The sequence below is a fragment of the Crocodylus porosus genome, unplaced genomic scaffold, assembly GCF_001723895.1.
Source record: "Crocodylus porosus isolate Cpor-Errol unplaced genomic scaffold, CroPor_comp1, whole genome shotgun sequence".
Classification (NCBI taxonomy): Eukaryota; Metazoa; Chordata; order Crocodylia; family Crocodylidae; genus Crocodylus; species Crocodylus porosus.
The window spans coordinates 35907478-35925023 of NW_017728931.1; the positions used below are offsets into that span (position 1 = coordinate 35907478).

The 17546-nt window shown below is 46.8% G+C and overlaps 1 protein-coding gene across 1 annotated transcript in view; it reads right to left on the bottom strand.

The window, feature by feature from the left end:
• Positions 1-17546, bottom strand: part of B4GALNT3 (beta-1,4-N-acetyl-galactosaminyltransferase 3) — a 111610-nt gene that overhangs the window by 71591 nt on the left and 22473 nt on the right. The gene's annotated exons all lie outside the window — the stretch shown is intronic.

Consider the following 17546-nt stretch of genomic DNA (forward strand, 5'->3'; position numbering starts at 1 on the left):
GTTGGCTCAATGTAGTTATTGCTGATTATCAAATAAAAAAAAAAAAAAAAAAAAAAAAGCCTTGAATGTCACAATCCTTGTTAATAAAGAGAATCAGCTTTTCAAAAAAATGAAGGACAAATTGCCACAAGACTGTGAAAAGCATTTGGACGAAGTTCTCTCATCCTGGGACCTCCCATTTTCTACCTCCCAATCACAAAAGCTTGCAAGGATATCCATAATGGATGTTATTTTAAACCTTAATAATGTTGCATGGTCAGAAATTGCAACTTTTTACATCTGCAGGATCAAGGACACAACTCACAGAGCTCTGCCATGAAGTTTACAGTTTTCTGATCATAAAGATGCTGTGAAAAGCCCTTCTAGATAGATGCTATGTAATTTCTTACACATCAATAACTTTTCACATTGCTGTTGGACAATACTACAGAAATTATTATATCTCTCTGCTATGTTAAAGAATGGATACTGACATGTTAAAGAATGGCTACTGAAGCCTGTAGAAGAGGTCTACTTGACCATTACATTCCATAGCTCTTCAGAGTAATCTCTATAGAACTCTATTAAATTTCCATTGAATTTAGTCAGTGTCAGCCTTACTAAGTTCTCTAGGACTTTTCTATACATGTAGTGCCTGTCAGGGCTAAGGATGCAGGAGGTGTGTGGTTTCCCGATAGGGCTAAGTGCTCACTAAGCAATGCAACAGAGTAACAGGTGAGATTCTCTAGACACAACATTATCACAAATTACTAGACTGCAAGATCAGAAGAGCAAAAAACAAAAACAAAAAATGACTCCCCCCAAACCTACACAGTTTTGTCCTGACATCAGCATAAAAAGCTGGGTGGCTAGCCTTTCCCATACCCTGCAGCAACCTGTCTCTTGGCTTTCCCCCCTTTTCTCTTTAATCTCCTATCCCCTCATTGCTCCCCACCGTTCTCTGACACTTCAGGTCTTGCAATTTTCAGCAGCACTTCCTGTTTCCCTAAGGCTTTGTAGCCCCACTCAGAGTTCCTCTCCAAGTCCTTTCATGTTTTTTTATGAACTCTTGTCTTCTTTTTCCTCATCCTAAATTCTGCACTAGGTCCCAGGAGACAAAATGAAACAAAAATTGACAGTATTAGGAAACAATAGCCAATTCCTGTAATTTCACTTTCATCTCCACTTCTCTGGCAGATAAATGATCTGCCTGAAGCAAGAACAGTTACAGAGGCCATCACTTTATCAATCTACTGGATACAAAAAAAAAAAAAAAAAATCATGGACTAAATATAGACATTGGATTTGTGACACATTATAACCAGCCTAACATCTGACTCCCCAGGTAAACCCTCCACTTTTTACCAGCTTTTCTCATTCCCTTCCCACCCTCCAGTCTCTCATCCTTTGACTACAGCTACTTTCATTCACCCTTCCCCCCAACCTGTCTCTCACCTACTGACCACCTCAATTTACATTTTAACTGACTGGTTTTTTTGCATAAATACTGGCCTCTAGCTGCTTACCACTCCTTCCAGGAAGAGCACAGACCAACTGCAGATGTTTCCTCAGCCTGATGAAGGGTATTTGCACCCGAAGGCTTGCTAAGAAGAATGTTTCCAGCTATTTGAGTTGATCTAATAAAAGATACCAGATTTACCCAAAGAACCTTGTCTGCCTTACAAAGGCCATTACACTTCCACTCCCTCCCAGAAAACAGCCTACACAGAGCTACTCAGGTACCTGGGAGACATTGCTGGCCACAGGACAGCTTTCTACCTAAATGAGCACCTGAACAGGTCCACGAGTGAGTTACCACTATCTGTTATTGACTGGCTCACACCAGGACCTCAAAAGGCCTAAACAAATGACGTAAACAGAGTCATAAGGCTCAGTTTAGGACTCTTTATACTGCATGATCTATAGACTTCCTCTTAGTGCGCGGCACTTGTAGGGACAACAGAATTAGTCTATCTGCCACCTGCCCCATTCCAGATAAGCAGATGTGAAATCTCTAATTACCTCCTCTACAGTGCAGCCGCAACCTGAGGTGAGGGAAAAGGACTGGACGTCACGGTGCTGCTATATTTAAATGGAGAGAGACCAGGATTCTGAGAAGGTAACCACATTTCTTGTGACAGCAGGTTTGGAGCTAAATGGTTGCTCATCCAGGGGACATCTCCACCCTCAGTCAATACCATGCAAACTTCAGCATCCACATCCCCAACAAGAACCTGACCTAACGTATGTGTATCTAACAGAGTACCCGCTCGGTTCCACTGCCCCAGAATGGCAACTGCTGCTTATAGCACCCATATTCACCAGAGCATCTAGAGCACCATTCTGGTCAAGTATCATTCAAGACAGCATTTGACCAACATCCTCACTTGAACTAGTGTCTTGGTAGAGTCTTGTGCACTGCATGTGGCAGCAGGAAGTGGTGAAGGCAGCCAGCTTCATCACACAGGACTCCCCCCAGTATTGCCCGATTGCCCGGAGCTGCACATGAGCCCCGTGCGATAGAGGTGGGCCAGCATGGCTCTGCTTCTTGCCACCACATGCAGTACCTGGAACTGGCCAGAGCCATGCACTGCTTAGTGGCTGTGCCTGCACAGGCCCCGAACACCCCAAGGGCCTGCTGCCGCTACTGCCAGGGAAGACTGTGTTCCATGGAGGGGGAGGACCTTGTGGGGTGAGTCCCCACACTCCCCCACTCCACATACTCTACACACACACCCCTGCCCACCCCCCCCACAACCCTCTCATATGCACACACCTACACCCCACAAACACCCTACACCACCCCATACATGGCCACATCCCCTCACAAACCCTCCACATACATACCCACACATCCATACCCCCAACTACACCCCGCATCCCCCACACAATATTCAAGAGTAAGACTTTATTTCTGAGCTATTATGCAATCACCTCTACATACACTATGCAAAAGCACACACATCAGAACAAAAATATTTTTTGAAATAAAAATACTTTACAATAGATGTTTGACTGTTAGTATATGATTTTTTTTCTGGTTCCAAAACAGCAACACTCCCCTCAAAAGAAATACTTTGGGGGGGGAGGAGAGGGACTTCCTGTCCCAAGATGTTGACTAGGGGGTGGGGCAGCCATCAAGGGATGGGGAACCCTTGACAACTCACCAAAACTCATTAAGTGGCTCTCCAGGTACAATAATTGCCCACCCTTGTTTTAGCCAATTGGGTGCAATAGACTAAGCTCAGAGTATTCAGCAGCTGCTCCCTCTCTCTGCTCAAGTCTCTTGCTTACTAAACCAATTAGACTGAATGACTCATGTTGCATCATTAATAGTTAAGAAGCTGAGAAAAAAGAAAATGAAGAGATGGAGCAAAGTGTGACTAAGTTGATATAAGAACAGTAGTTCATAACTGCCTGCCTCCCCTTACTAGCTAAGACTTTCCTGTCCAAGAGAAAAAAAACACCCAATTAAAATTTCTGTGAGCTCAGAATCAAAGCAGTTTCTGTGGCTGAATGTGATTGCAATTTAAAGGCTCCAAAGGTTCCTGATTGAAACCTTGGAGTGTGTCCACACAAGTGTGCATGTGCACTTTGTGGTGCCTCAAAGGCTTCTGAGGTGCCACAAAATGCACCCCACCCATGTGATTTGGTTCTCTGTGCTGCATATTTGCATCATGGAGACAAATGTAGATACCAGGAAACCCCTGTATCAAAAAAAGTGTGGTGCAAATGACAGCAGTATGCGCTACCTGAAACTGTAGCCTGGCTGGCAAGGTCTCTGGCATCCAGCCAGCTCCCAATGTCGGGATTGCTGCTGCTGCAGCCCTGGGAGGCCCCAAGGATCCTAGGTAAAGCTGCTGGGGCCAGCCCAGGTACTGGCCCCAGCCTCCCCTACCCCACCTAGGGCAATCTGCCCCACACCAGACCATGCATGCCAATATGTGCTGCTGCTAGCTGTCCCCAGAGAAATGCACATGCATACTTATCTGGACAAGTCCTTGGAGGTGGGAGGGAAGGATGGGCAAAGATAATGTAATATGGTTTAAGATCTAGATTTTGATTTGTTAGAGACAAGGAAGTCCTTACCTCTGGTCTGAGAAGAGATTTAATCAAGACCTGATCAACCAGTGGGAATGAAGCTCAGAAAAACACAGGCTCCTGTGAACTCTTTAGCTTGATTGCTCAGTGGCATCCCTATAGCATCAATACTAGTGAACAAGCAAGCAGCAGCAGCTAAGAACACCTGCTTTAATCACACCCTAGGAGACATGAATATATAGTTACAAGTCAGAACAGAGATGTTGCATGAACATCCTGGGGTTTCGTATTTGGTCTCTCAATTGCTTCACCCACTTTGTTCAGTTTCTGAATCATGAAGGGGTTCTTTTCCAATGGAAAAAGTCGCCAAGTGCAGCCTGGAATCTCAAAAGTAAGCAAGGGGGTTTTGCTCCTTATCACTATTAGAGTTCCTGCCCAAGGCATCCTAGAGTCAATTAGCTGATGAAATGTAAGCTACCTACTTGTACTTAATCAGTTATACTCCTGTTAGAGCTGGGTAAACACTGAAAAAATAACCACCACAAATATTAATTATGTTTTGAAAATGAATTGACTTTGGTCACATTAACTTTCCTTGGGTATTTGCTCTCCCAGAGCATTTGTGTTTGAGTTACAAGCTCAAAAAATCATATTTTAAGCCCACAATCTTAATTTATTCAGAGAAAGCAGATGTTTAATTCACTTTCTACAAGTATTTTAATGGAACTTGACTGTAGAAGTTTTCTTATGCAAATCAAGAAAAACAAACAATACTGTACCATGTGGCAGACTGCAGCTACATATTGCAGTTCCTATTTTGTTAAATATCAAATAAATATGATCTGCTCATGGATGTTCCTTGAACATGATGCGGGTGAAATCTGTTAAAGAAGTTAATCCAAAATATTTGCTAACCTCCTTCAACTAGCATCACTGCTCTGCCTGGAACAAAATCAGATAAGCATGCCTAGAGCTATCAGCATTTAGATGTTGTCCAAGCTCTCTGAGTTAGCTGGCTGCAATTACAGATCAATGCTGGTGCTCTAACTCCTTCTTAAAAAGAGTTTAAAAAGAGTGCCTTGAATAAACACAGCTCACTCTGTATGCTATGTACATTCACTATCATCTCTCTGGGCATGGAATGCAAACCCTTTGCAAAAATTCATATTTATTTTCCCAGGTCATGCCATTTGTTTATCCCATCTGATATCCCAGCCAATACCTGATATTTCAGAGGGAAGGGAAAAAAAAACACAACACCCCTCAAAAAATCTAGAGTGGTATTAATTTCCTTGAGGGAGAAAGTGACCTCCTGACCTATAAAAATAATCAGTTTATAACCCAAACCAAAAAAATCTGAGTACAGGTAGTCCTCGACTTACAACGTTTTGAGTTACCACACAAGTGTAAAACGTTTATAAACTGACACCCAAATTCAACTTTTTGATGTCAGTTTTGACTTTACAACACTTGAGCCGACATGATGCCACACCAGCGAACAAGTTCTCTGTGTCACCCATCTCCCTGGAGAACATCTGTCCAAATTTCCTTGGACACTTTCTTTAAGAAAGTAGATAAGACTCCAGAAAAACCTCAGGCCAAGACTCCTGAGAAGACTCTAGCCAAACCCTTCAAAAAGTCTAGCAAAGTCACCTCAAAGAAGTCCTCCCAAATCGATGATTGCTATTTACAATATAAATACATGAATGTAGCTATGATACTCACCTATAATTGATCGAGTACAAAATTCTGGGTTAGTTTTGGTGAAAATAGGATCCCCCTGGGTTGCCGACCGTACAATAATTCGAAGGGTGAAAACCCGGTGGAAACCTGGGGTGCCTGTCTTACTGCAAACAACAACGGGGGTATCATTTTGTCCCAATTTTGAGGGCTCTCCACCACAAACTTTTTTAGCATCTGCTTCAATGTCTGAGTAAAACGTTCTACAAGCCTGTCTTTTTGGGGATGATACACTGCTGTCTTCAGGTGTTTAATCCCCAGTGCTTTACTCACTTCTTCGAATACGCGCAGCGTAAAGTTTGTTCCCTGGTCAGTCAGTACTTCTCTAGGGAGTCCTACTCAGGAAAATATCTTCAAAAGTTCATTCACCACCTTTGGGGCAGATACTGTCCGCAATGGCACCACTTCTGGATACCGTGTCACATAATCCAGCAGAGAATTAAGATGTACTGATTTCCAGTACTGTTCCAGGGCAGCAGCCCGACAATGTCCACCGCCACCCTGTCAAAAGGAACCTCTACCAGTGGTATTGGGATTAAAGGGGTCTTTGGGGGCAGACTTGGGTTTACCTTTTGGCAGATGGGACACGAAGCACAGTAACTTGCGACTTCCCGCACTAGACCTGGCCAATAGAACCTTGCCCGAATGCGCACTTCTGTTTTGTCCCAGCCCAGGTGCCCGCCCATGGGGAGCTCATGAGCCACCTTCAATAAGGCCCGTCGATACCGCCGCGGGACCAGCAGCTGCACGACCTCCCCTCCTTCTGATTTCCTTTGCTCAATCTGGTAGAGGAGGCCATTTCTTACTTCGAACCTCGGAGTAGTCTTCATCAGTTCTGGCTTCAGCACCTCGTTGTCTCTTCAGGCTAGGTGTTCCTGCAGTGCTGACCGAAAGTCGGTCTCTCAGCTTTGCTCGAGCTGAAAGCGTTCATCTTTCCCCAAACGGGCGACATCGATCCTTTGTCCCGCTTCCTCTTCAGAGGGGGGCTGTTTGGTTTCCCCCACAAAACCCTCCGCGGTCTCTGCACCCCTCATAGCAGCTATCTCTTCCAGCAGCTTGGGCCAGTCGCAGCCCAATACTACTGGGTAGGGTAGGTGTTCTGCAACCCCCACTAACATCTGGCGGGTCTTGTTGCCTACCCATAGGTCGACCCTCACTCTGTCAAAGTTGAGGGGGTCCCCACAACAACACTGCACCCTCGTATGATCTGCTTTCCTCCTCTCCCATGTTGATAGCACGTCACTCTGCATCATGGTCTGTACTGAGCCTGAGTCCAGCATCGCCACTATGATTTTTCCCTCTATTATTACTTCTGTCAGCAATACAGGTGGTGCCTTTCCCGCCCCGGGGTCGACTTGGGCTCCGTAGCTGCACAGTCCTACCTGAATCATCGGTCGGAGCCAGGTGTTCTTGATCATGGCGGCCAACTGGGTCTGTTGTTGCACGGCTTGGTCCAGCAGCCCTTGCATCTTTTGATATAACTGATCCACAGATTGTTCCTTTTTCCACATGGGCCCAAGGGCTCCCTTCTTTACTCAGGTAACCCAACGTCTTATGATGCATACTGCCGTGTAAAAGCTTCCCGGCCAATGCACCATTGTGACAGGAGTATTACTATCGAAGCCTTTCCAGGAGTGGCTCCACTCTCCTGTAATTGGCCAACTGCCTGCTTACTCACCTGCCATGCCTTGATCTTACTTGATTAGTAGATTGTTGTAATCAGCAGGAGGCTGCCCATTTTTTGCAGGGGGGCACTACCTGCGGCTCCTTTTCCTTCCCTACACCACAACCCAAGCCTCGCAGATGGTGTTGACGTGGTTTGACCTGGGCCCTGTTCTGTCTTAGCCCCCCTCTCTACTCCTGGAGCTCCCCGCTACCCCCCCCCCCCACCGTGGGGCTGGGTCCAATGCACCCTGCAAATGCTGTGCCCTCTCTGGTGCCAGGAACCCCCACGCTACTGGGGAGTCCCTATGAGGCCTCCTCCAACCCCTAATAGCCTCACCCGGTCCTCTGGTCAAAACAGTGAACATAAAAACACAAAGCCCCTGGGCTACAACTTAAAAACTAGACTGTTCAGTCAAACCAGATTCACTCCCTACTAGAGAGTGAGGGAGAGCAGGAGGGAGGGCTCCCCAACCCCAGCAGCAGCCGGGGGACGTTCACACAACCAGAGTTCTCCCTCTGTCTGTCCTAGCTGAGTTCCTACTCCCACGGCCGCTGGAGAGGAACTACTCTCCTGACCTCCTACCTTGGCTTAAGAAGGGCTAAGCCCTGCCCCTTCCTGTCAGCTGGTTTTACTGGTTGCCCCAGTAACCAGCACCTGCACAGCCCTGGTGACTGGCAACTGAGCCTCCCCCTTCCTGCCACTAGGGGTCTCTCCCAAGCTGTCTCTGCTTTCAGGCACAGGGCATCTGAGTGCACCGTGACAGATAGGTAAATATCACCTGTATATTTCCTCGTCCAATTTGGACTCTCTCCCTCCCCTCCTGGACTTCAGCCCCTGCACCAAGCCTCTTTAACCCCTGCTGCCAGTGTGCATGCGCAAAGGAAAACCAATAAAATATCTTGTCATCATCTCCCCTGTTCAGTAAAACCACTGTCATTTGTAACCCAGAGTTGGGCTGTGTTTTTACAGAGCCCCAGTCCGCCCCCCCCCCCCCCCCACCTTAAATTCCGGTCTCTGTCTGTCTGTCTGTCTCTCTCTCTCTCTTCCCCTCTCAGCTCTCAGCCCTGTTCCCGCCACTTTTTGCCTCCTTTCTGTTCCTTTTCTGCCGGCTCTTAGCCCTGTTGCTTTCTGCAGGCTCTCAGTCTCACTCCTGCCACTTCTTGCCTCTTACCACCTCTTCCCAATCCATACCTCTCTTTGCCTTCTCTTTCACTCTCTCTCTCTCGGTGTTCTCCAGCCTCCCTGACCCCTGAAGCCCCACTCCCAGTTTTCCTCTCCCAAGTACATCTTGGCTCCCCTATAGCTTCCTTGCTCCAGCTCCAGCCTCCGGGCTTCTCTCCGGCATTGCTCCTTTGCTCTGCTGGCTTTCTGCTTTCAATTAACATCAAGTTACCCCAACTTCCCCCCAGTGTGCCAGTTCTAATCCCAGCACCAGCAGCTTTCATCTCAGGTATCCCAAGTACGCCAAGTATATACATACACACCACAACACCCAAGTGAGGAACTCACCTGTGTGTACGTATAGGCGAGTGGTATGTATGTGAACTGATATATATGTATGTCAATGTGTGCATGATATACGAATTAGTGATCCATGTATTGGGATTGCAGGTACTGGTAACTGATTCTGGTCTAGTGTCTTTTGGTCTGTATAGTGTGTGTAGGTGCTTGAATTGGTAATAGGTGTGCATTTGCCTAGGCTGGTAAATTTGGATGCGTATGTGCCTGAATTGTATAGTGTGTGTGCAAACGCCTGGTGGGAGTGCATGCACCTAGAGTGTGTGTATGCACCTAATTGATTTTTGAGTGTGTGCCTGTGCAACTGTACACCACAGCTTCCTGTCTAACAGCGGAATATTGAGATCCTGAGAGCTGGTCTGACCCCACAGGGCAACAGATGTTCTTGCAATAGAGCTAATAAGCAGTAATAATATCTGCTCCATTGGCTGTGCTGGGTTGTAGGGATAGATTTGCCCAAAGTCAAAACTTAATTATGACTCCTCAGACTTTTAAACACAATTTTAACTATAACATTCTTTTGATGCCTAAGTAAGAAACAATAGCACTAGCGTTGTCAGCAAAAAGATCTGTCTAGAGAATTACAACTGTACCTATTGTGTTCTGTCTGTGACAGTGCCCAAAGGCCTCTAGACTTCTGCATACCTGACAGCACTGGAGAGAAAGACAACTTCAGTTAAAAAGGTTTGACTAAAAGCCTTTGCATGGGAAGAGTGGGAAAATGAGGGAAGTTACGCTAAAGAAACAATGAAACATTATTATGGCTACTATCTCTTGCCAGGGGAATTGGGCATGTGTCATTCACTTAGCCCCTAACTAGAGCCGAGCTGGAAAATCTTTAATGAGGAGGGGCCCAAAACTGGACTAGCAAAGACTGTGGAAAATCAGGACAGACGTGCTGTAGTAAGGATGAGTGAAAGCCCAGTGCACTAGGGTGCTGAATGACCAGTAAGACTTAAGAGAAGAGCTATAGGAAAGCCAAAGCAAGAAGAGTTGGAAATGCTCTAGCATGGCCCTGCCTGTAAAGACAAAAACGGTGTTTTTCAGGCATGTTAGTTAAGAACATAAGTACTACCACAGGTCCCTCTAGCCCAGGTTCCTGTCTCTCATGGTAGCAGAAAGGAGATACAGACGGAAACAGCACTGATGCAGGGCCAATCCAGACTGATCTGTCCCTTGTCCCTCTCCGCCTACAACTACAGAGGTGTAGCAAGCAGTGTTGAGACCCTGGACAAACCCTATATGCACAGGTTCCAAGAGCGGGATGGGGGTAGGGTAGTTCTCTGAGCAGGGGGAGGGGCAGGGGTCAGCAGATTTACCCATGCTGGGAACTCAGACAGTCCCTGACTGAGCTGCTGCCACTGCTGCAAATGCTGCCTTCCCTGGCTATTGCTCTTAAAGTAGCGGTAGCCACTGCTGAAGACTGTTTTGGAGTTCCTGGCACAGGTAAGACTTTGGACTGCTCTTGCTGATGGGTGCAGACTCTTTGGGGGTTGAGGGTGATTCTGGCACCCCTCCTACGTTAGGGCAGGTGCCCTTCTTGCCGACCCCTAGTTATGATAGTGGGGGACTGCATGCCTAGCTGTCACACTTAAAAGTCACTGATGGACCTAGACTGCATTAATCTGCCTGCAAGGCACTATCACTGCCCTAGGTGCAAGAACTGCTTGTTACACCTCTGACAGGAGCAGTGTGTAGGTAGAGGGGATGGGAAGTCTATAGAGGAGAGAGAAGAGAAGCTTCTACTGGCATCAGATGAGTCTGAGTGCGTCTAAGCACTGATCTGGGCAGGTAACAGGGATGGAGGGGAACTGATGTGGTGCATTTATGGGAAAGTCTGGGTCTGCACTATGCGTCTTCTCATCTACGTAGGGGGTGTTGGTATATTTCACAGTGCAGGGATCATGCGAGACATATGAATGTGGTTGGCAGAGCAAGACCACACATTTATGGTACCGTGACTCAAGGCTGGGGGACATCAGTGGTGCCAACTAGGCATTTTTTTATTAGCTCTTTCATCAGTGGTGCCAACTAGGCATTTTTTTTATTAGCTCTTTCATGTTCAGTGCCCTCACTGAATCAACTGTTTCCTGTACTATCACTCTCGAAGGGGAAAGACAGCAAGAAACCCTATTATAAACTCTCTTGTCAGCATTGGTTTTTCCTTACTTCCCCAAGGACAGAATCATGATTGAAACCACTTGTTCCCCCAACACACTTCAGATGAGGAAAGCAGACTCTCCTTCACTAGTCCCAAATAAATTTAATACAGTATCTACATCTGTGATCAGAAAAAAAAAAAAAAAAAAATCACTGGCTGGGATTTAATATTAACCTCAAAAAGCTCCAGGGGCATAATTATAGGGCATGCTACATACGCATTCCAGAAAGAAAATCACTCTTTATAGGCACGTTAGGTAGGAGAGACGCAGTCAGGCTGGCAAGAGGTGACTGTTGGCCATGGCACAGTGCACCAAAGAATGCTAGCAGGTGGTTTCATACATAGCTGACAACCAACAACCTGCCAAAACCCTTGTTCCCTCTCCATCCAAAGAAGATTCTGTATGTGGATGAATGAGAGAAGATTGTGCTGAATGGAAGCAAGATGCTTATTGTTGACCATCTCTCAAGACTTTGTACAGATGGACCATATGTAATACCTTCTCCTCCCCCTCCCATGCACACATTACACAGCTCCAGGCCAAAGCTATAACTTCAGGGCCACTGGGAATAGTAACAAGTAAGGTGCACAACTGCATATACTGTAGCTCCTTTGCTGGGGAATCCTGGTTCTTAGAGAAGCCTGGGCCTACTTCCAAAACAGGTTTTGGTTACAACTGCTTGGCAAATGTTAGGAACAAGGGCGTATCTGGAATGAGCACAGTTACAGGGGCTGTATAGGAAAAGCTCTTTTTCCCAAAGCAGCCAATGGAATATTTTCCCTTGCTGGATCCATTTGATCCCTTGTGGCAGCAATCAATGCACAAAGTGCACACTGAGTAAACGCAGGTATTAAAGCGACTGCAGTAGCTGGAAGAAGCCATGGGCATGTCTGCATGCATCTCCTGGTGTCTTCTGGTGATGGCATAAGCCTTCTGTCACTTGGAGGGATGGCGTTTCTTTACTGGGAGACGAGAAGAGGTTTTGCTGCCGCAGCAGAGCTGCGAGCATGAATACGCTTGTGGTTTTGCTGGCAGAATCTGACGTCTATAGCTGAAGCTACGCAATACAGACCAAGCCACACTTATTTCTGAATTTGCAAATGCACAGAAATAAAGGATCCAGCTTGCATGCACACAAATGCAATTTAGAGGTACCAGCAAGCACCTAAACACACACTTGTACAGAGGCTGGTACTCCTTCACTTACGGTACATACCAAAAGTGATGGCCCCTGGCCACCCACATCAATATAAGCCAAAAGTAACTATAGTGAAGTCTGGTATAAAACATGCAACCTCATGGATGCTTGTATAGAACTGCACTGTACTCATGTACATAAGACAAACTTGTGCCACACACACCCTACATATAGATCCCTTATCTTGGGAATGAAGCAGGTCTTCTAGACAGGGAGGGACACGGGCATGGGTAAACCGGCCACCCAGGTCACGGAAAGAAAGGGAGCCTGAAAATGGTAATTTTTTTTACTATAATCATCATTATCTCTGGTGAAGGGAGACCTGATACTAAAAGTTCACCCAGGGCCAACAGGAGACTAGGTACAGTGCTGCTTCTAGAACTGCCACTGTGATCAGCCCCTCTGTTAGTAGGACTTTCTATAGTTGTTTCTTCTGCTGAAAGTCATGTAGAGGAAGTTTTGCTGTGCAGTATCCATCCCCCTTAAGGCTAGTTTTGCAATTTGCTCCTTTCCTCATTCATCCTCCTCTTTCCTTATTTGAATATACTTGGCCTGAGACCCCCTACAAAGTACCACAAGGTTCAATGTTTTTCACCTGTGCTCTCCTCTGCAGGAGGGCTGCAGAGCCAGAGTTATGCAAGACATTTCATATACACTCTTGTTGCCTGTGTTGAACCAGAGGCTGTTTAAGTTGCATTTGCACTGGTCGATGTCACTCAGCAGTTGGCATACACCCACAGACTTAATGCCCAAAGAGTTGTTGCTTCCAGGAAGTGGCAACTCTGGGTCAGTTGGATCATGAAAGGCTCTGAGAAAACTGCAGCAAGTTAGCAAGTTTAAACTGCTTCTTTCCAGTGGAGTGGATTAGGGAATAATGAACAATCCTACAAAATCAGCCCATCTAACAAGGAAAGAATCTGGTGCAGAGGGAAGGAACTGAGGAAAGAATTCAGGTGCTTGGATGCACGGATAGGTGGTGGCAGAATGCTGTTATAACTGGTTTAAACCAGAGGTACTCAACGTCCAACTCACAGACCAAATGCAGCCCATGGAGCCAATTGCAATTGGTCTGCAAGCTCCCCACGGGTCCATAAATTTGGTAGCAGGGGAGTGGTGGTCATTAATACCGTCACTCTCCCCTCTGCCAAATCCCCAAGCCCCATTCCCTGTGTGATCAGAGACAAGCTACGCCCCTTTCCCACAAAGGGCTGGGCCATGCCCGCACTTCTGGACTGGGGCCAGGCCATGCCCCTTCCCTCTCTGCAGACCTGGTTGAGGCCTGGCCATACATACTTTCCCCACAGGGCCAGGTTGAGATCTGGCCATGCCTTCTCCTTCCCCACCCCCAGGCCTGGCTAGGCCCCCTTCCTTTCTTCACCAGGCTAATCAATCTTCTTTCTCCTGAAGAGCTGTATTGTGATCAGCCTGCCCCCATGGTCAGATGATGCTTGCCTTGTGAGCTCAGGCACCAGATCAGGAACACCAGCTGGATGCAGCTGGCAGGCGGATTGGGCACTGCCAATCCAGCCCATCAGGTAAAAAGGTTGGGCACCACTGGTTTAACCTAAAGTATAAAACTCATCAGTTCACGTGTGTAAAACCTCCCCCCTGGCCCTGGGCCGGATCTGGACGGAAGGGCAGGCCTACATTTGGGTGGCAGCATGGTTCCACATCTGAACAGATGCAGGGATGCAGGGGCCTCTCACTGATGGGATTATACAAAAATTCCCTAGCCTGCCAGAAGCCCTGCATTGCAAGGTTAAATAGAGCAGATATGCAGGTATGTTTCGACTTTCTTCCAAGTGAAACCACTTATGGGGTATTTTAGTCCCTGACTGCGTCCATCCAAAGAGCTCAGTGGCAGAGCTGGTTTGGCAAAGTCCATCTCTTAATAAAAGTCTATCAAAACTCTGAGACTGTTAGATAACCATCTCTTTAAACTCCCTGCAACTTCTGCCAATATGAATGCAAATGAAGTCTCAAGCTACAGCTGATTGCACGCAAGATAAGGAAACAATTCCTACCAGCCTGTAACAACTAGAGCCCTATGCCAAATTTGTAGGGCTAGATTCATCATCAAGATTAGGCAGGAAAGGTTGAGTACAGTACTCAAAGAACCTTGGCTGCCTATGTCCTTAGACCAACACAGCTACAACCAAAAACTCATCAAGACTAGGAATTTTTCCCCTCCCCTCCTTCCCCCATGTTCCTTTGAAACATCAAGCAATGGCCACTATTCTCACACTGTATGTTTCACTGCTATGTTGTCTGGGGTCATCCCCAATAGCAAAACTGAGTTGGTATCACTTTGGGTAAGTAGGATTCCTTCCCCCAGATGCTCCAGTTTTTTTTTTTTTTTTTTTTTTGGGGGGGGGGAGGGGTTCAAAATTTTGCTTTTCTTGTCATGTTAAAAAAAAAAACCAAAAACTCTTATGGCCCCAAAGTAGCCGCTCCTCATTTGGCCACTGGCAAAGAAAAGGAAAGAAGGCCAGAGACTCACTTGAAAGTCCGATTTCTTATTTAACAGGAATGAAAATGACAGAGGAGCACTGCTGGGAGAGATGAGACCACAAGCCTGAAGCAGAGCAAGGTCAGAGGCTGTCCCTCCCACTATCTCTTCATCTCTCAGAGCCCTTTCCCACCACACAGAGAGAAATCCGCTCCAGTCATCATTGCACGTTGCTGACGAAACTAAGACCAAGCAAAGGTGATTGGGGCGGGGGGGAGGAGGGAGGTTGCTCAGTGCACTGCTAGTGGGGCCAGACCCCTAAGGCACCCCATGCTTCTCCATCCCACCCATCCCCATTTCTCACTTGATGGAGGCAGAGAGATTTCCGCTGCTTTTCATTGGGAGTTGTCTGGCAACCACTCTCTAGCCTGTGAGGAACTTTTGCTTTTCTGTCTCTTCCCTGCTGTAGTCCTCCTTCCTCTGGGGCTCAGCTAGCCCCTTGGGTGCTGCTAGTTGGTATTTCTGCTAACCTTTCTGTGCCCAGTGGATTCTGTGTATGTATCATCGGTTGCAGGAGCTAGGACCTACGATCTCAGCACTTCAAGCTGAATGGCCCCAATACCTCCATCTTGCAACACTGCTCCAGTTCCCCACCTTCCCCACTTGGCCTCAGATCTTGCACCTTGCACCCTTTGGGCTTGGTTCCATATTTCTCTTGCCTCTTGTTAGAAGTCCAACCTTTGGCTTTTAGTGTTTTTATTTTAGAAGTCACAAAAATATTGCAACTGGACCACAGGTGGCATCCATCAAATCTAGTGTCCTGCCAAAACCAAATGCTTCAGGTACCCTGGCAAAAGCAGATGTCAGATACCACAATCTCCCCTGCTACATTAAAATGCCAGCTTACCTGTTACAGATCAGGAGGACTTCAGCACTGACACGCAAGGATTAGTGCCCCTTCCAAATTTGTTAGCATTAACTGTAACTCTAGATAGTCTTGTTATCTGTACCAATATCCAGTCTTTTTTTTAATCTTGCCAAGCTGGAATCCTGATCTCAACTGTGCTTCGCAGCACATAATTCCACAATTTAATTCCTCATGGTTGTGACAAATTAATACTTCCTACTATATGTTTTGAACTGTAACTTTTAAAGCTCATGGAATGTCATCCTCTTGGAGATATCAGAAATTCTCCCCCCATCAGGATAGGCTGTGTCCAACATATTGTAAGGCAACAACAGTACAGCACGCTCTAACTCCTACTGAAGTTAATTGGAACCCACATTAATTAACATCTACCGATCAAAAGCAGAACGTACTTCACCAAGATGAGTAAGCATCCTTAACTTTTTTGTAAAAATGAGGACAAGTGACTTGCTCTTAGGTCCACAGCAATTCCAGGGCAGATCCAAAAATAGAGCCTGGGGTTCCTGTCTTCAGGCCCTGCCCCTTAACCACTACACCACAGCTCTGCCAGAGCATAGCCTTCCTTCATAAGGCTGGCTGTCTAGCACAGACAGCACAAGGGACCATTTAGTGGAGCAAACTACTAGGGGGCCAGTTACATCTTTAGTAGATTATTATTGTGGGGCTGAGAAGAGCAGCCACATGCTCCCTGCCTTAAGGCAGCCAAATCTCAGATCTGCCTACTGATGAGCTTCCCCTTATATATGTGGAAGAGCCAGCTCTCTAAAGCAATTCAGAGGCAGGTTTTCCTGCAGCACTACTTGGCCACTCTCTCCTTCTGTGCATCACACAAGGAGAGAGAGACAGAGAGAAGCCAGAGAGAGAGAGAGACAGAAGCCAGAGGAGGTCTGAGAGGCAGTTTCCTGCTGTACTTCGGGATTTGCAGCAGTGCTGCCCCAGCCTGGCAGTTTTTCTTTGGGATGCCTCAGGCACTTGCTGCTTTTCTCAATGGGATGTTTGAAAAGCATGCAAACCTTGGGCTCTCTGCAGGCAAATGTAATACCATTTTCCTCTCTGTCTTGCCAGGCTCAGCCTGGCCAGACAGCATTTGGCAAAACATCCCATCTAAATTTAGCATCCAGCTCTCCACCCAGGCAGCTCCAGTGCTCTGGAAAGCTGGGTACGGGTGAGGTAATGACTAGGAGGTTCTTCCTTTAAGCAGCCCACATGGCCACACGCTGCCAGCTAAATATACACCCTCTTCAGGAGAATGGAACTTGTGTAAGTTCTGGCTGAATGAGATCCCACTGAGCATCCTGTGAAGGGAAAGAGGCCAATTTCAGTTCTGAGAGACCCTGTTCCCGAGTTCTTGGACACTGCTAGTGACGCTTGCTCCTCATAAAAGGATAGGCCTGCCTCTGCCCATTGGACAGACTGTCATTAACTGGAGCTGTGAACTCTCAGGACTCTTTAAATGGAAAAAAAAAAAAAAAAAAAAAAAAAAAATCAGGGGCTGACACCTTGGAGGCCAACACACAATTCAAAACAAATGTAGTCACTGGAACACCACATAGCTCAGAAGGCATGGATGAGAGCCAGCCCGATTCCCTTCCCTCCCTGTCCCTTTCCACAGCACTGCATCTGGGTAGGAAATGCATGGCAAACAGCAGGCCAAAACACACAGTCTTCAACCAGGTCAGCTGTACAATCCAACTCATACTGCTGGCTTGCTACATGCTGGGCTGGAGTCTGGTTCAAAGCTGTCGAAACAGGCCCCATATCTCAGATCAGCAATTTCATCTCTGCCTCACTCCAGAGGTACTGCACTTGCCTTGCAGCTTTTGTGCTATTTGTGCTTGGCTTAGGACTGGGGAAGGAGGTTGCTA